The sequence below is a fragment of the Ammodytes marinus genome (genome assembly GCF_949987685.1).
Source record: "Ammodytes marinus genome assembly, chromosome: 10".
In the NCBI taxonomy this organism is placed as follows: Eukaryota; Metazoa; Chordata; class Actinopteri; order Uranoscopiformes; family Ammodytidae; genus Ammodytes; species Ammodytes marinus.
The window spans coordinates 17,990,445-17,996,444 of record NC_137214.1 but is presented as its reverse complement, the minus strand read 5'-3'; positions in this window follow the sequence as shown (position 1 = coordinate 17,996,444).

Sequence of the window (6,000 nt, the reverse complement as noted above, 5' to 3'; positions counted from 1 at the left end):
CAGCTGCTTAGTTTAGTTTATTGTTTTAGTGTGTTATATTAAAGGTAGACTGTGTGGCCCTTTACATCTCTGTGCGTTTTTGTTTTTGCCCCTTCCCCATATTTGCATTAGCGATTTAGTGGTTATCCCTACGCGGATAACTTTCAGACACCCCTGGGTCCGCACCTGACCCCCCCGTGACTGTTTTCTTGCACCTGAAAGCTCGGGAGATACCACTGTGACTGGAACCAAACCAGGGCTTACTGTATGTTCCTTAAGCAATTGGCTGACAGGATGCCCCTAAAAGCTGCTGTTATAACATTGTATTAAACAGTAACCTCTTTACTACACCATTTCTCAAAAAATGTATGCTTAAGTTTAATCAGGAAATAAGAATTAGCATTTCTTAAATAGATGGTGTTCAGAGATAGATAGATAGGTCTTTATTTGTCATTGAACCATTACAGAACAACGAAATTGCATTCCAGTAAGTATAGCCTGAGTAAAGGTATAGTAGAATCCATGAATGTATGTTCTCAAATCAATGTCTGTATTTAAAATGTTCTTACACACACACTGAACTGGCAAAATCTGTTAGTCTGAAGAAGCTTAAAACCAACACTGTGAATTATGGGAGGGAGGGACCCTCCAGTCTGGTCAAGACAGCTTGTGGGATAGATAAGACAATACCTGGACAGCTGAAACAACAAAGCCGTTAAACCAAGAGGAAAAACATTGACAATCTGCCATTGGTGATCACAACCTCGGTCATAACTGATGCCTCTCTGTGACAAATTACTTCCCATTGTCTGTCGCCCATTCACAGCTATCTTACTTTTTATAAATGAAAAATGATGACAGGAAAAAACATTCACAAATGCACAAACTCAATGTGTTCAACATGTACTCTAGCGCTTTTCCAAAGAATCATGTGTTCAGTGACCTTCACCATGACTTCCTCAGTGGGATTAAATTGGTGGTCAAATTGCAGAGAGATCTTTTTAGCTGTTTTCAGCTGTTGGTGTGAGTAAAACTATTTCAATTAGCAGCAAAAGTTATCTCCCAGGGCTTTACATTTACTGTCCAGTGAACACAAATTGAGGCCATTAAGGACACCTTGAAAACACTCTCTCCCTGCTGCTGCTTTTGCTCTTAGTGCTCAGAGTATAAATAACACTGGGGACTGTGTTATTTAATGGTGTACAGTCTGCCGCCATGGTGATATGAGATACAATGATGTGCCAGAGGTGTTTCCATTAGTCAAAATGCATCTTGTGGTGAAAAGCTTGATACACTGAGCCCACTTTATTTGAGAGGCAAGACAGGCTTTGTCTCTGTGCTGTACCTTGACCCTGCCTCAAAGGACACTGTGTGAGATATAAAGGAATCACTCAAATTGATCTGAAACAAAAGAGAGTCATCACTCTCGCAGTCTGCGGATTTCTTAAGCTTAGTGTAATAATTCACCTTCTCTTTTCATTTACAGAGGCTCAGTAGATGAACAGATAAGAGCAGAATGTCATAAACAACTTCTTGAAAAGAAACATTTCAAAGTCACGGCAGTAAGGACAGGCTGAATTGGGATGCTGCAGAATAAATACTTCATCTTAATGTTACCCATTTTGAGAGGAATGAGTTTGTGTTTGACGTGTGTGAGGAGGAAAGGTACAAACATGCCCTTTTTAAAAATGTTTCATGTGCAGTAAATGAGAGGAAGCCAAGCTATGCACAGGATAGGTGTTCACTACTATAACATCCTCTCATGGATTCTAGCCAACAGGCGGAAAATAAAGCCTTTCCAGGAACAATCGGGTAGCAACATGGCACTGCTGGTACAAAGTCACAAAGAGGCTGAGATGGGGAGCAACAAAGTGGAATGATAGTATTTTACTATCTGATTTGTGCATGGGAAAATATTGAAAAGGTTTCCATAAAAAAAGATGAATAAGCTATTTTGAATCTCTAATATCAAGGACATATAATTACCAAGATGTATGACGTTTGGTCTCAATTACATCTTTAATGTAAATAAAGACGGGTAATGGGACATAATTATTCTTACGATTTCTTATGAAAACGTTTCACCTCATTTGTGTTCCATTTATGTGCTCTAGAGGATTTGTCTTAATAAAGTTGTATTAGTTACTTCTCTGTAACCAGATCTGTCTTGTTATGACGGCAATCAGGACGTGCATACAACATGTTAATGTAGTCACTGTACGAATGTGAGTAGTGTAGGACTTTACCAGGAAAAAAGGATTTTGGCGAAAAAGTAGAAGCCTGCTCAACTTTTAGAGAAACACAGTCCTTTAAAACGCTGCAGCAGCCAATTACTGCGTAGTAAGGTAGCATATTCCACATCACACATTGATGTACTGTAAAACTCGCACCACCTAACAATGGCTCCATTCTGTTTAAGCCAATAGGACCCTAAAACCTGGAGCATTTACAGTTTTGCTTTTCTGTGTCGAAATGTCTGTGGAATAGCTCATTGTTCATGGAGCAATCAACTCAAACGATCATACAGACAGTTTTAACGATGGGAATCTTCTCCTTGCACAGAATGTTGTAAATGATCAAAAGGCAGAATGAACCTTTTCATCATATCCACCTTGTCAGTAGTGCTTGGTGCATTGGTCCAAATGTACGGTACCTGGTGCAGCTTTAATAGTCACTCTTTTGCTCCCTTAAAAGGTGGTTAATGGCCACGGACATGAAAATGAGGACGCCTTTTAAAAAGAAGGTGTTTCATATTCTGGCATTTTCTTTCCTAGATTAAATAAAGACCTTTGATGTATGATCAATAATGGCACCAAGCCATGTCTTTTTCAATTGTAAGAGTCTTATCCAACTTTGAAGTGTCCGTTAAAAAGGGGGCATTTTTCAGGTTTGTGTGATCTTATTTCAAATCATTAGTGGGAGTAGAACAGTGCTGATGAGGTGTTTATTTTGCTTTAAAACGTATTCGGTTATTATCCCCACCTCATGTCTACCTTCTATCACTCTGCAGCCTTTCATTACTGAGTAGAAATGGTCATGTCCCACACCTGCCTGTTTGTGATCTTTTAATAAATAAAAGGTCGGCCAGAGGAGGTGATGTCAACTAGCTTTTAAGCTAACTTGGATAAATTTCCTTTTTTTTTAAAAAGAATATTAATTAAACACTGCCCATTTTTAGCACAAAATAAATTAAGAATAAAGGTAAAGCCTTTATCGAGAAATAAAAAGCTTCAGACACAAGCTAATTATACAAAAGCTGATGATGGATGGAGTATTTGCCTCTTTTAAGTGTGACAGCAGATGAAAGTCATAGCAGGCTTTTTATAGAACTGGCTTCTTGAATAACAAGTGAGGTGCAGGTTATTGCTGGAATGGTCTTTTCACAGTGTTTTATTATTGATATATTATCAGACTCACAGCACTCTGAACCAGGGGCAGGGCTTTGTTAGATAATAATACACACATTGTAAAAGTGCAGAAGTACCAAACTTTGGGATTATAGAGGACAGATCTAGAAACACAATTATTGTTTCCTTAAACATTTGAAAGTAAGACAATTTAAAGATAGAGAAACAAATGATTGATCCTCCCACTTCTCCACTTCTCAAAAAAGAAAAAAAAACACCGCTCCTCCCACTAGAGTTAGAAATATTAACGAATGAGTTTATGGAGAAGAATTAATGGGGATATTGTCGCATAACATGATCTAATCATATCATGATCTAATCTCCTCGGCAATTCAGAAAAAAACAGAGCAAACATTTTTTGTCAAGAGAATCATTTCGCTTCCGTATGAGAAGCCAGTCTATTTTAAAAAGTTACGCATATCAGCAGTAAAGTATTAAGCTGGCGCGGCACAGCATTGTTGACAGTGTTTTATCGCTGTATAATATGTTGGCAAGCTATAGCCTAATACTGTGCAGTAAACAGACACATTAGGTGACAGTTTCCATTTAAGAGCCTGAATTATTACCAGATCCATTTTCCTCAAGTGATAACAGTTTAAATTGTTATATAATTTTTATATTCATATTAGGCTATTTAACAAGGCTCGTCTGTGACTTTAGGATCGCACAAGTGAACAGTAACGATCGCGTGCAGCCGCAGCGTTACATGAATCCACCTGACATAAATCTGTTCAGTGGCACAGACGTTAAAAACCATACAATACAAATAGGTTTATTAATCTGAATGTAGAGCATGTCACGATGTGTAAGGTGGCCGCCTATATGAACGGACCGAGGGCTGAGAACAAGGCTACTGATCAGATAAATGATCGGTCAAACGTAAAATCATCAGTACATGATAAAAACATCCTGATGGAGATTTCTATGGAGTGATTTTGCTTCAAATTGTACAGGGACGCGTGTGACAGTGACACTCTTTCTTCAGTCGGAGCTGCAGCGTAAAGTGAAAACAAACTCAGGGTAGGTCTAACCACCTCCCGAGCAGGTTAGACCCATGGCGTATGTTGCCGCAGTAACTGACTCTCGGTTGCGCTGAACCTGCTACCTGAAACAGAAAACCCAGAGTTTCCACTAACTCAGAGCGAACAAACTCTGGGTTGCCTCAAAACCAGCTACCTGAAACAGGCCTCTGGATTTTGCAGCAAACATACACAAAGCTCTGAGCCATGATGTTGTCCATTGCAGGTCTATCCTCTGGTCCAGTTTAGATCCCTTTGGAGAGATGTCATATTCCTAAAAAAAAAAACAGCCGGCAGTTATTCCTGCGCTGTAAAAGTTTATAGTCTAAAGCCGCGTGTCCACCTGCGTCAAGTTATCTGACGCGACGGCAAAGCCCATTCATTTCCTATGGAACTACGTCAGACGGCAGAAACGCCACCGCAAGGCATTATGGGGCACGTCGCGGCGAATGGTCGACAGCGGCGCGGCGAAAAAGTATTTCGCTGGATACTTTATGCAAATGAGAACGTCAAAAAGTGGGGCGGCAGCCAATGGAAACTCTGCGGCGAGAAATTGTTTATTGCCGTTGCTATGGTTTCATATCTAGAGATACATTTTCCCGCTGTCACCGTATAATGTCCAGCCCACAAACCCCCGCCCCCAAGCGGCGAATACGTCACCGCGTCGCGTCAGAACAAAATATGACTTGACCCAGGTGGACACGCGCCTTAACACATCCTTAATCACAGAGACAGGCCGTGAAGCTGGTAAAACACAGCATGCCCTCTTGTGCACAAAACGGGGCCGTTTTATATCAACATCCACAATAAACAGACATGTTATCCTATCTCTGCTATATTTATAAAATAACCTGATTTAAAGGCCGTGACATGCCCTGATGTAAGCGTGGATGATGGTACGGATATGTCAGCAAATGAAGACGTATTATTCACATGGTTAGTGCTGGACTCTCTGCAGTGAGAGCCTTCTGCCATGGAGAAAATTACTCCCCTGTGTTTATGTATTTGCCTCACCACATCTCTGTACAACAAGGCCATATCACATGATCAGTCCTGCCTTTATCTTCCAAGTGAGGAAATGGCTACCTCTGCAGAGAACATGGAATTGCTCTTTAGTTAGCCGCTTGCTCTTCTCTCACTTCCTATCACTGGGTGTTTGTTGTGTTCAGATGAATTCGTGGTTCATTTGTTAGGAATCAGATTAGAAGTTCTTATGTTGAAAAGAATATGGTCATAGTCAAAGAATGAGATAAACCAGGAGGGACCGTAATCCTACAATCATTTATGAATTATGACATTGTTTAGCCTTCCTCCTGTTGCTAGCAAAAGTAGCACATTTGTTTAATGGCTGAAAAATATGCTGACTGATGGAAAAAGAAGCATTGAACATCGTCCTGCATGCACAATCCACTGTAGCACCAGTCTCACTTGTAGTTTCTTGTTTGGAAAAGTGTTTGTTTTTCAAGGGAACTAAATTCAATTCAAAATCCAGACTTTTCCAGAGCTGCAGATACGCTGAAATGTATGCAGGGCAAGTTGATTGGTTAGGCCAGCAATAGTCAGAGTTTGCCACGTGAGCATGTTTTAGAATATGC